At 37.7% G+C, this 17198-nt stretch overlaps 1 protein-coding gene across 1 annotated transcript in view; it reads left to right on the top strand.

Moving 5' to 3' along the window:
* Positions 1-17198, top strand: part of nkx1.2la (NK1 transcription factor related 2-like,a) — a 77882-nt gene that overhangs the window by 46558 nt on the left and 14126 nt on the right. The window lies entirely within an intron of this gene.

Genomic DNA, 17198 nt, shown 5'->3' with positions numbered 1-17198 from the left:
TTATTATTAAAAAAAAAAGTAAATGTTTACATTAACTTCAATTTTCCAATTTTCTGTTCTTAAGTAGTTGAAATTTAAATTTGGCATTTAGTATGTGAGGAAATGAGGGAAAATAAAAATTAGGATATGAAGGTTGTGGTTATGGCTGTTTTTTTCAACTTTTATTTTGCAAATCATTGAAAAAATAAAATTTTGAAATAAAAATCAGTTTTTGTATGTGTTATAGAAATAACTGTGCTAAAGATTTTCTTTGCATTTCAGTAGTTTAAGAGGTTTTACCCCCCCCCCCCCCCAAAAAAATGGAATAATTAAATAAATAAATAAATAATATTTCTGGCTCCACGGCGACCTTCACGTTGGGGGGTTCCGGCAAGAAATTCTTGCCACTTTCACACCTGATCAAAACTCTAAAATTTGGTTAATATGCTGCAAGTGCTTAGTAATGGTAAGCTTGATGCTATAAAAATGTTTGCAGCTCAGAGGTTGCTGTCCCATTCGGTTATCGAGGGGAGGAAGATCCCTCTCCAAACGTGTCCTGTAAGGTCCTCTATCAACGGAGGACCCGGTACAGAAGGGTGCTTTTTCTAATGACATCAAGGGAAAAGGTGAAATAAATTGCATTGACTGATTATTGCCAGCAGATGGCGTTATTTCACCAACCTGAAATTGTTCTTACTTTGCAGATAATGTACAAAAAAAAAAAAATTGTAAAGAAATGTATAAGTACCATATTTTCTTATAAAACCATTCTATAGTGCTTTGATGTATTTTTGCTTTACAAAATACATACAACATTGTTTTGACTTTTACAGGTGGATATTAATATATTAATACAATAAAATGGATGAAAGCATGTCATTCATTTCAAACTATATTTATAATCAATACTTCTGTAATGTATTTTTTAAAGTAATTTTTAAAACAGTCGTCCCATGCTTACTAACCCATAGAAACTTGAGCTCACAGCGCCCTCTTCTGACAAATAGCAACATACACTCAAACCGAAGTGACTACCCTAAATTATGCCAGTACAAACATAATATAGCCACTGAACAAAATATACCTTTTTACTGCACTATGGCTTTTGTATGTGCAATGTATCATGCGGAGTATTGTTTTTAATATTCAACATATCTGTCCACATAGAATACATTTTCATTTATTCATTTTAAAACAATTTATTTGCTGGCTATGCAAACATCTTCCATGATAACAGATCAGTTTAATTAAATCCAAAATTCTTGGATGGAATATTGGCTAGATAGAAAAGCTTTAAATAAAGTACTAGATGAAAAGGTGAACAGGATTCACCTCCCTCAACTGTCCTCCCCTTCTAACCTTTACTTATAGCTGTTTGGTTTATACTTGAGCAGTAAGTTAAAGCTGGCTTGCTTGTAATGGATTAATAGTGTAGAGTTGATGGGAGGGCAATGGCGCTTGCACCCCGCCCCCCTTCCGCCCCCGTATGATTGCTCCCAGAGGTCTGATCGGTTAACCCTAACCCTCTCTGTTTGCTTTCTAAACCGACGGAGCAGAGTCACTGAGCTGTAAATACACACTGACCTGAACTAAGACTCTCATCATCTGTAAACTCATTCAACATTGGGGAGGGACAGCCTCCATCCCTGAGTGGAGGTGGCGTGTGAGTGTGTGTGTGTGGCGAAGCGTCAAACGACAGCCCCAATATGATCTCCCCATCAGCCACACACGGGCCAAGAGATTGTCCCCAGGGCCAGAATTTATGGAAATGGCCGTAAAACGTGAAGACCTCAGTAATGGGATGTGTCGATAAAGGAGCCCCTCCAGCACAATCTATTGTCGCTTACCGAAGGAGACGAGTGGGCCGGCTGTAAGACAACTCACATCTCATTTTCCCCATAAAGCCTCGGCGAGTCAACAACCATAAAGCTTCTATAAATCATCATCCCGCCACACAAAGAGGCAAAAGCGAGAGGGGCATATTCATCAGCGCGATGGCAGACTTCATGCTTTTGTGCACTTGAATGGGTCAAATTAGGCCTTTTTTTGGTGAGTGATTTAAGACTTAATTTCCCTAATTATCCCCAGGGGAGTAATAAAGTATATCTATCTTTTAAACACTATGAACGATGGAACAAAAGTGCTTTTTAAAAATGCTTTCATAAGCGTAATGTGAAAGCATTTTGACAAAGAAAGTGGAATTTAAGAGGATCTAGAAATGTCCCAAAGAAATATCTTTAATCCTGATACCCATGCACTAATTATTCTCTCATTCAAACCTGGAGAGTGTTGAAGTACACTAAAACATGTACGTATATATGTATCTATGTATGTGCATTCATACTGTATCACTTTACTATGTATTGTATGTAACAGGCTAACGAAAATGCAATTATGTCACTGTTATCATGTAACATTTACTGTATAACAAGCAACAGACATTTGAAGACAGCCACAGCAGCATATGAAGACACAAATTAAAAGTACCTATAAAGACATTTTTTTTAATCCTCTGCAAAAAAGACAAAATATTAATTTTGCTCGGTTGAAACAGTCTTCTTGCTATACCATCAAATCCAAGTGTATTACTGTGTTTAGTAATAGGTTTGTGACCTTTAAAGATATACAGTGATCCCTCGCTATTTTGGGCTTCAAACCTCGCATCCTAAGTTCATCGCGGATTTTCCGATTAAAAAAAAAAAATACAGATGAGCCGTCCCGAGCCGATCGCGTTGTCTAGTCCCTCCCTCCTTCCCTCCCTTTTTGCTCTTCGTTTGTCAGACAGTGACTGCACTGGAGTTGCTTATTAAACTTAATTATGATTGACAGATGTTTAACGTTTGATCATGCCAGAGAACAGAACTTCAAAGCGCCGCATGCTTCAATCATTGTTTAACTTGTAAAACAGTTGCTGTGGCAACTCATTGTGTGTAAGTGAGCAGCTTGAGCGGATTTGAAGCATTTAATAAAGACATGCTTTATGCTTGTTTAAAAATAATTCAGTGGGACAGTAACATGTTTAAAACCTATCATAATTATTACATTTGAAGTCGTTAAAAAGTATACATACATACATATCTATATCCATCCATCCATATGTATATATATATATATATATATATATATATGTATATAGATGTATATATATGTATATAGATGTATATGTATATGGCGGAAAACACAGACAAGACTGAAAAAGCAGTTTCTGCTCTTGCACTCTAAAAAAACTGCTGTATTTTAAGCCAAAGTAACTGTTGTGTTTGATAGAACAATATGTCTATATGCTGCCATAGCAGATTCATGGCGCATTAAGCCCCCAAACTATTTTTAATTTGTCCGTTTTACCCTGAAAACCTCCGTTTACAGAAGTTGCGCAACCGCTTTTGTTTCAACCCAGCCATAGAACGAAGGTAATTAATTATATTTATTATTCAAAATGTGTGTCATATTTAGCTTAGAATCATTCATTGATGTTTCATACTTCATTTAAAAAAAAAAAAATAAATAAAAAAAATAAAAAGATTTTAAAAAAATTATTCACTCGCATATTTTAAACTTTTAAACAAATTATGTCACAATAAAAAAAAATGGCGTCTGTAAAAAAGTCACGGATATCTACCTCATGACTATGGCTTAATTGTATTATTATTTTTTTTTTATTACTGTTGCATTTTCTCCGATATGTTAGATGATAAATAATCGGTCCAAACAAATAAATTTGAAAAAAAAAAAAAAAAACGTTTAGAAAGGGTAAATATATGAAAGAGTAAATATACACCACTCCTCGATGTCTGCGATTTCTGCATCACGACCCTTGTTATATTACCATGTATTACTCATAAAATCCCGAAAAAATCCAGCTGCGGCCATTCACAGCTGTGTCTTGGCACTCAGTGATACATGCTACATGGAGTTTTTGGATCGAAAAGAGGTAAGTACGCGATAATATCTCATTAAAATCATGGGGTCTTTAATTCTGCTCTCGCGTGCTCTCACCTTAAGTTAGGGTTTTGCTGTTTAATTTAAAAAAAAAAAAAAAGCCCTCCTGTTCAATTTTTTTCTTCCCCCAGAAAATTGACATTTTAAGCTTTCCACTGATGTATCACACGTGCAAATCGGACCATTATGAAATTTGGACAAATTAGGGGTCTCAGAGCGGAACTTCAAGTCACCTAAGTGTTTTCCGTCATATACATACATACACATTTAAAAAAAAAAAAAAAATTATACTGGGGAATCAAAAGTGAAAAAGCGTGTCATATATATTTCCAATGCTAAATCTGAATCACTACATTGAGAAAAAAAAAATAAAAAATTGGGGCCGCGCTATTTCGTGGTTTTTCACTTATCGCGGCGGGTTCTGATCCCCATTAACTGTGAAAAACGAGGGATAACTGTATAGGAGTTCAAGGACAAACAATTATCAGATTTTATTGTTCAGGTTTTATCTGTCTTTTTTGCTCTCATGAAGAAGCATTGACTTTTGCTTTCGACAATTAGGTTTTTTAAATTGATAATGGTAATTCATTATCCTTAAAGAAATTAACATAATTAGAAAAAAAAAAGTTTAATATTTAAGGTCAGGGTGGTAATTACTGTACTTAAATATATGTATATGAAAATCTAGCAGTTAAAAAACATTTCAATGATTATTTTATTTACATATTCTGTTTTAAATTAAAATGGAAATACATTTTTTAAATAATTATAATACTTTTTAAATCATTTTATTCTAGAGATGAAAAAATAGAGGAGTATTGTACAATATTATATTGAATATTTTTCTACAATTTGTTGCTAACAAGATTTTCTCCAATCCCTTTTAAAAATGGCCTTTGTGTTCATTTACACCCACCAACAAATACAATTAATTCCCCCAATATTCCCTCAACCTAAATATTCAAACAATAAGTGAATAAAAAAAAAAGTAATGTGAGCTGGAGAAAGGAAAAAGACTATACTTCCTGGCGTGAAGTGTAAAAATCAATGAGGTTAAAGGGAATGGCCTACTGCTATTAATTCCTGGGAATGTCCAGTCATATCTCATTGGGAGCTGCTAATGAGTAACGGCCCCTCGGGCCGATGAGTCTCTATTCAACTTGCCAGAATTATTGATGGAGGCCCTTTTCAAGTATTTAGAATAAGAGAATTCTTAATGTAGATCGACCCTTCTTGAACCCCTCTTGAAATTTCAATTAAATAGCATTGGAGCCAAAATATTTAAAAAAAAGAAAAAAGAAAATTCTGGTCAATCACAATTGAGCATCATTAACTCCTTTTGAAAGAAATAGATGTCAAGTGATGAATCAGGAAAAATGAGTACAATAATTACTTGCAACGATAAATCAAAATTAGAAGTCATTTTAATGACAAAAGGTATTTATCTGAAAGATATGCTTTTCACCAACTTCAAAATAGCTTTTATCCATCCTACTCTTTTACTGGACTTCTCCACATGAGCAGTGATGCCTGCAGAGCCAGACAGCCTATAGAGAAGGGGTCCCGTGAAAGAGAGACCGCTCCCCCGGGGACAGCGGCGGTCCCACACCGTTTTACTGACACAGAAGAGCAATAAGCGCTAAAGGAACACAATCATGCCACAATCATTTCCGATTCTCCGCCTCACTTGTGGAACCGAAATGATGAAGGTCATAGAGGGTAAAATTTGTATATTACTCTTAATGGTCACTTTATTAGGATTGATGTAATAGGACCAAATGCAAGAGCTGTATCAAAATGGTTGCCATTTTGAAAATAATACTTATTTTTGACTGACACTGTTTAAGATGAATTCAAAACAATGTGTTTGCACTGTTGTTCACAGTTGTGCACAGCTCTGATTTATTACCCAGAGTGAAGTAAAATAACAACAGACTAGCACAATTTGGATTCTAAAACATTTCTACAATGATGCACTAAAATTTCTAAAACTCAAAACTTGACATGCAGTCTAATTCATAATTAACTGCAATCTTTAAACATAATCATTCATTCATCTTCTCATGAAAGTCGTGGGGTTGCTGGAGCCTATCCCAGCTTACAATGGGTAGTAGGCATTAGTTTCCAGCTAATCGCAGGGCACAATAGCACATTGTACCCTAATAATAACTAGGGTTGTTCCGATCATGTTTTTTTGCTCCCGATCATTTTAGTTTGAGTATCTGCCGATCCCGATATTTCCCGATCCGATGGCTTTTTTTTGCTCCTGATTTAATTCCAATCATTCCCGATAAATTTTCCCGATAATATACATTTTGGCAATGCATTAAGAAAAAAATTAATAAAATTCGGACGAATATATACATTCAACATACAGTACATAAGTACTGTATTTGTTTATTATGACAATAAATCCTCAAGATGGCATTTGCATTATTAACATTCTTTCTGTGAGAGGGATCCACGGATACAAAGACTTGTGACTTTGTATATTGTGACAATCATATTATATTGTTACTAAATATTGCCATCTAGTGTATTTGTTGAGCTTTCAGTAAATGATACTGCAGCCCTGCCCCAATGCATGATGGGAAGTGGAACCATGATGGGAAGTAAAACCATGACTGTGCGTCGTGCTACCAATGGATATATCTTCTCTGCTTTGGGAAATAACTTGCTTCCACGCATTGTTTCCCATGATATTTCTAATCACAGTGAGAGGGATTTCAAGGTTTTATAGCCAAATGAAAAAAGGCTCCAAAGGCTGCCAAAATTCACTCTACTCATTCTATGCTGCAATTTATCTCTCTATGTAAGTAAAACGGCGTCATTACAGATTGAGTGCGACAATGAATGAGCGGGCCGTGCAGCGCATCTATTAATAGCGTTAAATATTTTAACGTGACACATTTTTGAAAAAAATTGATTGCCGCCATTATCGGGATATTTCTGATAACCCTACCTTAAGCCTAAACTAAAGACTGGATGAGTGTAACATATTATGTCTTTAACGTTAAATACAATTAGAAAACGATTTAATAAAAAAAAAAAAAAAAAAAAAATTTTAAAGGCATGGTCGCTATTTTTTTGCCGATTCCGATACTTTGAAAATGACGTGATCGGACCCGATCGATATCCGATCGATCGGGACATCTCTGATAATAACAATATAATGAAATATTATTATTATGATCATAACAGTGAGTGAATTCAGCGTGAGTAATAAGACAAGATTTTTAACGCAATTTAAAGAATAAGGGGAAATAAGTGAATCCAAACGGCATGATTCTAAAAATATTTTTTGGACATACTCAGACTAAAACAATAGCTCTCTGAAACTGCGAATCAATCTAGTTTATCATATCTTTTCTTTAATTTTACTTCGATGCTTGGATTCTATTGCTTAAATAGGTGTATCCACAGTATAATTGTGACTTGTGTTTCTTAACCTATCAAAAGAAACCCAGAAGATTGCATTACTAGAAAATTTAAATCATTCACAACTTTTTGCCCCCCCCCCTCCCCACACACACACAGTGGAGACATCTAGTGAACAAGATGTGAGTTCACCTCTAAATTCTCGATGGCTCTCGTGTCTGTCAGGTAGTTTCTCCATGGGAAGCCTCAACCATGATCCTGCTCCCACAGAGGTCATGGTTCTCCTTGGGTTTCCTCAGCTTGTTGTCCATTAGGTGTTGAGTCCTTTGAGACGCAAACTTGCATTCGCGCGCACACACCCACACACCCACAAAAGGAGCAAGGCTTGTTGGATGAAAAAGAACAATTAAGGCAGAAATGAGGAAGAATCATCAGGGGAAATAGCTGATGAAGACTTTATTGATTAGGGCAGCTCCTCTGATCCACATCTCACTGTAGCAATTACCAGCCATTGCTGAAAGGGGGGGGGGGGGGGGGGTTCTCCCATAGGGAGAGCTGAAGGGTGGGGGATCGCGATAGTCACAGTGCCGGGGCCCAATTTGAAGACCACCATGGAAGGGTTTTTGCCAAAGTAAAGTAAACCTGAAAAAAACAATGACAATCAAAATGTTGAGTTCTACGATGATTCTTTTTTTTTTTTTTTTTTTAAATTTATTCCAATGTCAGCGGTGGCAAAGGAATTTAACAGTTTCATGACAATTGCGAGGTCCTAGTGTATCTCCTGTATGTTGAGTTTTTATTTAAATACGGAACAGAGGTCGCACAGAAGAGGGCAACCCAGTCTGGACAACACAATAAATGTATATTTGCAATGAATAAAGCAATAAAATGCCTACATCTGAGTCAACTTGTGTTGATAGCACAGTACATTCCGAACAATCCCCTCCGTTTGCGCAGCTAAAACAGCAACTCATTTGTATTTAAATCTGCCTGCTGTCCCTTTGAAGAGCCTGGATGTCGTTGGAGGGGACACCGTGAAGACAATCTATCACATGCCTTTAGCTTTGCATTGCTGCGGTTCCACAGCTGGATTGTCAAAAAGGGTCATTTTGGAGGAAAAGGATGGGAAGGTGCATTCCCTCCCCAAGATAGTAGGGTTCAAAGGTCAAATGAGGTATCTAATTAGAGGTGACGGCCAAAAATTTAATCTGGAATGAGACCCGTGCTGAGTGACAGAATGATTGGTGCAGAAAATCATGTTTTCTGCTTTCTCCTGAATCGATTGGGTTTTTGGGGGCTCTTATTGGCCCAAAAGAGTGTCGTTTAAGCCTGTTTAAAACAGACTGTGGAAGAGGAGGCTTTAACTGTAAATTAACATATCACGAATTTCCAATATTTGGCTTTATAAGATGACGAAGGCAATCAAAGCTATTTTTAAAAAACAGTTCAAGATAACATTGTGTAGAACTGAGGAACATAATGTGATTTGCACAACATATCACACGTACAGCGGTATGAAAAAGTATCTGTACCTTTTGGAATTTCTCACATTTCTGCATGAAATCCCTATCAAATGTGATCTGATCTTTGTCAAAATCACACAGGTTAGAAAACAGCGTCTGCTTTAACTAAAACCAGTAGGTTTTCAAATTTTAATGATGATAGTATGCAAACAATGACAGAAGGTGGAAAAATAAGTAAGTGAACCATTAAATTTAATATTTTGTGGCCCACCCTTTTGGCAGCAACAACTTCAACCAGACGCTTCCTTGTAGCTGCAGATCACTTCACAGCACATCAGACCTAATCTTATTCTTCTCTACAAAACTGCTGTAGTTTAGTCAGATTCCTGGAATTTCTGGCATGAATTGCTGTCTTTAGGTCATGTCACAGCATCTCAATGGGGTTCAAGTCCGGACTTTGACTTACCCACTACAGAACGTGTATTTTGTTCTTCTGAAACCATTCTGAAGTCGATTTACTTTTGTTTTGGATCATTGTCTTGTTGCAGCATCCATCCTCTTATTAGCTACCACTGTCTTACAGACGGCCTCAGGTTATCCTGCAAAACATCCTGATAAACTTTTGAATTCATTCTTCAATTAATGATTGCAAGTTGTCCAGTTCCTGAGGTAGGAAAACAGCCCCAAATCATGATGCTCCCTCCACCATGCTTCACGGTGGGGATGAGATGTTGATGTTAGCGAGCTGTTCCATTTTTCCTCCCCACATGACGTTGTGTGTTGCTCCTCAACAATTCAACTTTGGTTTCATAAGTCCACAAAATATTTTGCCACAACTTCTGTGGAGTGCCAATTTGCCCAAGTGCCTTTTTGCGAACATTAAACAAGCAACCATATTTTTTTTAGACAGCAGTGGCTTCCTTTGTGGAGTCCTCCCATGAACACCATTCTTGGCCATAGTTTTACATATGGTTGATGTGTGCACAGAGATACTGGACTGTGCCAGTGATTTCTGTAAGTCTTTAGCAGACACTGTAGTGTTCTTTTTTACCTCTCTGAGTATTTTGTGCTGAACTCTTGGTGTCATCTTTGGTGGACGGCCACTTTTTGGGAGAGAAGCAACAGTGCCAAACTCTCTTCACATATAGACAACTTCTCTGACTGGCGATTGATGAACATCCAGACTTTTAGAGATGTTTTTGAATCCTTTCCCAGCTTTATACAAATCAACAATCCTTGATCGCAGGTCTTCAGACAGAGCCATGATGAACATCCGACAATGCTTCTCATCAAGACACCTCTTATCAGGTGTGTGTGGGCAGGGCAGCTTTCAACCACTCATCAGTGATTGGGCACACACCTGACTTAAATTGTTTGGTAAAAATGGGTTTCAATTGCTCTTTAAGTCTCCTGTCATTGTTTACATGCTATCCTCATTAAAATATGAAAACCTATAAATATTTTGGTGGTTTTAAAGCAGACATTGTTTTTACATCTGTATGATTTTGACAAAGATCAGATCTCATTTGATGGGGATTTTATGGAGAAATGTGAGTAATTCCAAAAGGTTCAGATACCTCTGTATTTACATGCTAGTGCCCCCCCCACTTTTTTTTTTTTTTTTAGGAGGGTATGTTAGCGAAAGCTGCCAAATAGAGACATGATCTTTTTTCTTTAACAGATCCATTATCTTTCCAAAAAAATCGCATCACAACTGCGACGGTTCTCCTTTCCCACACACAGAGCATATAATTGGTACGTTTGTACACCGCTTAATGCTTTATAGCTCACTCATTTTAACTTATTAGCCGTTTGCATAGTGATGCCTCGAGGATAAAACACTTTTCATGTTTGCATTTACATGGTTCCATCTCCATTCAAATGATGTCGCAATTCCGTGTGAAACCAAAGTAGTATTTATGCCAGGCCCTGGGGGGCAGTGCTGTTTGACATGATACACTTCCTTGACAACAACCTCCTCAGCCCGGTAAAAACATACCCGCCTATTCGAAGCAATTGTGTCGCCGCATTTTTTTGTTTTGCTTCAAAAGGCACAAAAATAAGAATATTAAACTTATTTAAATTAAAAATATTAAAAAACGGTCAGTTAAAACCAACGTTCCGCCATGTTTGCGGTTTTGAATGTTTAGTAGCAGCAACTGCGCATGCCCAAAGTAATGTGTGTGGGTGCTGACGTCATCGGAGTGTGAGCATTCCATTTATATGGTTGCAGAGCGAGCTCCACAATCGAATTGTTCCGCTTTGGAGGCCGGAATCAAAAGCTGGTCTCACAGCGTCGCCATGAAGCGGCCCCTTATTTTAACTGGGAGCAATTGATCGTAGCCAACTCTCCCGGTCAAAATGGATTGGACATAAGAATTCGGATGAATGGCATCGAATGTTATGTTTGAGTGCCACTGATTTGTCTCCAAAACAAAATACAAACAGACACTTGAGACATTCTAACCATGAGTGTAGCAGTGAACTCTCTCCCTTGCTCTAATCCCTCGTGTGCGCACAGCCTCACATTACAGACACACAAGGACCCAAACGGCACTGCTCAGAGCCACCAGCAAAAATCCATTATCAAATTAGTTGGCAACTAAGTTTAATTAATTAGTTGTTGCAGCCTCAATTTCATGAAAAACTCAAACCGTAAGAACAGAAACAATGTTGTTGACCTGTTTTCTAGGTTTGAGTGGTAATTGGACAAAATTCTGTTGTCAATGTGAAAGCTTTAAATCATCTCTGGTTCATCTGTCGCTGTCAATGCCAGCCAGTGAGTTAAATGTGTGAAACATCTATTGACAGACATGCATAATATTGTTTGCTTAGCTTGTTTAAACATTATTTGAATAGGAATAATGAGAAAATTAATGACAGAGGAACACCTAAATAAATTATATACGTACTTTCAAATTAAAACAATAATTATTAAAAAAAAAAAGTGCCCTGTGACTGGCCAGGAGTCAGTGTCTGTATACCGCAGGTAGTTTACTCCACCCTCAGGCAGCTGGAAAAGACTCCAGCACCCCTGCGACACTGGTGAGCATACGTGTCATGGAAGATGAATAAATTGCTCATTTAAGCTAAATAAATACTTGGAACTTGATCCCAAAATTTAACATTTAGAACTAAAACAGGCTCTAAACTGATCCCAAAATCAAAAAGGAGCATAAAAGATGAAGACAAAATTAACTCATTCACTCCCAGCTATTTTCACCGGAGCAAGGCCCTTAGTTCCCGGCCGTTTTACTGGGTTTTGATTGATTTTGCAAGGCCCAAAGAAAATTCTGTTCTATTGCTATATAAACATGGAACCCACCAAAAGAAAGATTAGACTCCCTTCTTTCAGCAGAAAAAAAGGTAATATCTTTTTCCAGTCTTTAGAAATTAGGATTAGAAAATAGCTTAGTTTGAGCAATTTTCCAATTTCTAATGAAAAAACAGAAATTTAGCTTTTTGTAAAAACATACATTTCAAACATAACTTTGACTTTAACACAGCTATTTTCGCTTTTGTGAGATCCCAAACATCTGAATGTTTTCCTTCTACAAAATAACATAACAAGACAAATAGAGCTTTTGATTGCAAAGTAACACTTTATTTACACATAACTAAACTATTGAACTGTTGAACTACGTATTTGTGCATATAACAACGGGGAAGGCTCTCGGCTGCTCCCGGTTGTATGAGGTGGCTCCCAGTAATCTGATGAGTCCGGATCAAGATCGGTCTCACTTTTTTCATCATCTTCATGGTTGGTTTCAACCTCGGGCTCAGGAGTAACGCAATGTGAGCTCCGCAGAACGCGTGTGGAACTTGACGCTGTTGTGAACGTCACCGTCTGTCTCATCAAGATATATTTTTTTGAATCCTTCTTTGACGATGGTTTCGTTTTCTTTTCAAAACACTCCTCCAGTGTCGTTTGCCTTTTTTTCCCCGATCGTTCTCCACATTTTTCTCAAATTCTCACGCGTCTTCACAAGATCCCTCCAACTTCCGTTTCTTGACTATTTTTCTTCACTTCCTTTCTTGGTCAGAGTTCTTACAAAATGTGCTACTGCCCTCCAGTGGCAAGTTTTATTGCTTTAAAATAAGTTTTGAGCATTGTGCATTGCAGTTTAGGTGCAACAGAACCTAGAGATGCGTCTTGTCCCCCCCAAAAAAAAAAAAAAAAAAAAAAAAAAAAAAAAACGTAAAAGGCGTATAAACACGTTTTTGGGACACTGAAACAATTAGAAATAGAATGTATTTATACGTTTTTGGGAGCAAATTAGTTAATAAAACAAAGATTTTAAATGCATTTTAAACTCCACAGAGTTTAAATAATAGCTCCTGCGAGCACACGTTCCCAGTTTTAAAAAAACGTTCCATATTTGGCAAGGGCACAGAAAGTGAGAGAGGAAAAAAGAGAGCTAATGGTCAATGGAGAAATATAAAGGGACAAACACAATCTGTTGGTGCACTAGATGGAGATGAATGGAGCTTAATCCTTTCGGCTTCCATCACACCTTCCCAGCCTGTGCCACGCCTGCTCCCTGCTCTTCTGCAATGATGATAAATACTCCAGCCACTATTTATATTTCCTAATTGTAATTAGCAGGAATTATCAATTACCGTTAGTGCCTAATTGCCCTTCATAAAGACAGCTCCCCAGGTTTAAACGGCTCCATTTAAATAATGTAACTAATAGCTCTCACGCCTTTACATCTTCATTGTTTCCGTGCGCGAGCCGCTCCACGGCTTCGCTCGTAATTTAGCGCTTTGGAGGAGGGGAGGAGTGCAGGTGGCACTGCGCGTGTAATTACTGTTAATGAATTATGATGTGACCTTCTCAGAACAATGGCTAATCAATGCTCACGTTGAGTGACAGTACGACCGCTGCAGAAGCGAGTCATGCAAGTAAGCGGGCCCGAGTGAGAAAAAGTAGGGAAAAAAATTCTTCTTCTGTAGATAGAGACAAATATACAAACAAAATGGATAGATTACAATATAAGACAACACACAGCATACTAGAAAACAAGATGAGGATTGTAGGTGCCGAATCAAAAGACTGAGTAGATTGGACTCGTGGGGTTGATAGATAACATCAGTGCTGGAGGATCGCAGCACTTGATAAGTGGAATGAAGAGGTCACAAATGATGCTGGGGGCAAGGTCATGGGGCGCCCCCTGTGTAACAAGGAGGATCAGGCGGAGCTTGATGGGAATTCTAAAGGATGCCTTTGTTGGGTTTGGGTAGCAAAACACGGCTAACTTGTGACCTGTTGGACAGAGAGTCAGGTAAGATTGTTGCCTGATTGAAATGGGAATTTCAGTGGTGAAACTTGTTTGCTAAAAACAGAAAAAGTACTAAATGGGAAACCAGGAGGGAAACCACACTGGAATTGAAGATGACGACAGGACTGATTTGTGAGAAAAGTGCTTAATCAGCACAATTAGAAGACACTCCTTAAAATCAGTCACATAAATACCATAATTTCCCAAATATAAGGCCCACCCGTGTATAATGCGCACCCCAAATTTACTTGTAAAATCTAGGGGAAATTATTGTACCCGTTTATAACGCGCACCCTAATTTTAGCACCAATAAATAGAAGAATACAAGAAAACAGAGCTCATGTACAGATACAGAAATGTCATTTTGCTGACAGGTGAAACACAGCACAAGCACAGCACATTGGTAGTTCAAAACATTACCATAAACTGACAATATTTATGGTAACAATATGATTTGACAACTTCTCCAACTTACCAGAATCTAGGAGAAAACAAAACAGATGTGACTTTTCTTTTAAAGGCTGCTGTATAACTTGCTCGTTTCATCATGATGAATAAATGTTTCTTCCATGGATTGATACGCTAAAATGAAAGTGAGAACGTAAGTCGGAAATCCGTGAGAGCTCATCGCTGTCAACACGACAGTAAGAATAGGAACTATTGTTATTTGGGTTTGAGTTTCCCGAGGGACAGATATAGTTGACGGACACAGGAAGTGTGTGCTTACATTTGTTATGGTCCGAGTTGCGGAGCTGCAATAAACGTTGACTCAAATGAGTTCAAGAAACTAAATTCTGTGCTTTATCAGGAGTGAAAAAAGCAGAATTTAACACAGACGAAATCATTCGGCCGATCAGAGTGAAGTATTACCGAAACAAAATGGTGACGTCACGTACCATATTGGTCGGCAACGGGTCGCCGCATATGTTTCTTCAACACAAAGTGGCTGTGTCAATAAAAAAATCATCGGTATATATATGTAATATGTATATATATTTCTGTCTCCATCCATGTACCCGTTTATAATGTGCACCATGATTTTACAAGTTGATTTTGAGGGGAAAAAAGTGCGCGTTATATTCGGGAAATCACGGTAACCTGGTAAATTTACTGTAAACTCATTTCAGAGGGACTCTACACAGAAGGGATGATTATTAATGTATACTTGTGTGGTCTGTATTTTAAGTTGACCGGTGTAATTATGACACTGTTTGCGAAGGATCGGGATCAACCCCTGTCTTCAATAGCAAAAAATAGTAAAAAGTAAAAGTAATTACCTCTACCCCCACAAATAGATTATTACTACTTATTAGTGATACAAAATGGTAGCAAAAAAATAATTTAAGGTGCTTTATGCAGATAAAAGTTACACCGTTTACTAGCAGAAAGACGCAAACAAAGGATGACTTTTCTATCTGAAGCGCTCAATTCACTTTAACATAGTTACAGTGGTACCTCTACTTACAACATTAATTGGTTCTGGAAGTAGTCTCATAACCCAAAAATTTCGTAAACGAGTGTTTTACATGTAAATGCCCTAATCCGTTCTATGCACTACTGACATGCCAAAATGAATTTTATAATTGGGGTAAAACCGGAATAAAACAACAGCCAAACACATTTGACTCACTCCAAATATCTAAGCTAATTGTTAATAACTTCAATTAAGTAGATAAAACAACAAAATACAAAGAAACAAAAAGAAAAAAAAAATCTGACCTTTCGAGTGAAGCAATGTCTTCTTTCACGAGATCGATAGAGCCTATCACCTATCTCACTCTTCAAGACACAAAAACGCGAGAAGACCTATGCTCTAATGTGCTACTAATGTAATGAACCGTCAGTGGGTTTAAAGAAACTCTATGAGACAAAAACATGACGAGCTTTGTGCTCATATGACTCAGACTTTGACCCGCAATACCAATAATAACACCGTCGCAGCTGTGCACATCGTCATACTGCGACATTCTCATGGAAACATCATCAACAATAGGCCAATAGGAGAGTGGAATTCCATTACCAAGCATCATAGGAAATATGAGCAGGGCAGGAGGATCGTATGGCGAGACATTTAAAAGCAGAAAGCAGGAAGTACATACGTACCTTTTACAGTACTGTATTGTATAGTATTTTTGCCTCGTGTAACCTGAAATTCCTTTAACAACATGAGGCAATATTTTACGATTTAAATGTGTCGTGACCTGAAAATAACGTTTGTAGAGATGTTCGTAAGTAGAGGTACCACTGTATTTGAAATTACAATACAACATAATCACTCTACTGTACTTTTGGGGAGGTTTTCTATGTACAGTGGGGCAAATAAGTATTTAGTCAACCACCAAGTGTGGAAGTTCTCCGACTTGAAAAGATTAGAGAGGCCTGTAATTGTCAACATGGGTAAACCTCAACCATAAGAGACAGAATGTGAAGGAAAAAAAAACAATTAATCACATTGTTTGATTTTTAAAGAATTTATTTGCAAATCAATGTGGAAAACAAGTATTTGGTCAATACCAAAAGTTCATCTCAATACTTTGTTATGTACCCTTTGTTGGCAATAACGGAACGGCCGAATGTTTTCTCTAACTCTTCACAAGCTTTTCACACACTGTTGCTGGTATTTTGGCCCATTCCTCCATGCGGATCTCCTCTAGAGCAGTGATGTTTTGGGGCTGTCGTAGGGCAACACGGACTTTCAACTCGTTCCACAGATTTTCTATGAGGTTTAGATCTGGAGACTGACTAGGCCACTCCAGGACCTTGAAATGCTTCTTACGAAGCCACTCCTTTGTTGCCCTGGATGTGTGTTTGGGATCATTGTCATGCTGAAAGACCCAGCCACGTCTCATCTTCAATGCCCTTGCTGATGGAAGGAGATTTTCACTCAAAATCTCTCAATGCATGGCCCCATTCATTCTTTCCTTTACACAGATCAGTCGTCCTAGTCCCTTTGCAGAAAAACAGCCCTAAAGCATGATGTTTCCACCCCCATGCTTCACAGTGGGTATGGTGTTCTTTGGATTGCACTTCATTATTCTTTCCCCTCCAAACACGAGTACCTGTGTTTCTACCAAAAAGTTCTATTTTTGTTTCATCTGACCATAACACATTTTCCCAGTCCTCTTCTGGATCATCCAAATGCTCTCTAGCGAACCGC

This window comes from Corythoichthys intestinalis, chromosome 10 (genome assembly GCF_030265065.1).
Source record: "Corythoichthys intestinalis isolate RoL2023-P3 chromosome 10, ASM3026506v1, whole genome shotgun sequence".
Classification (NCBI taxonomy): Eukaryota; Metazoa; Chordata; class Actinopteri; order Syngnathiformes; family Syngnathidae; genus Corythoichthys; species Corythoichthys intestinalis.
The sequence above is the reverse complement of the archived record's forward strand: the minus strand, read 5'-3'. Positions and strand labels throughout refer to the sequence as shown.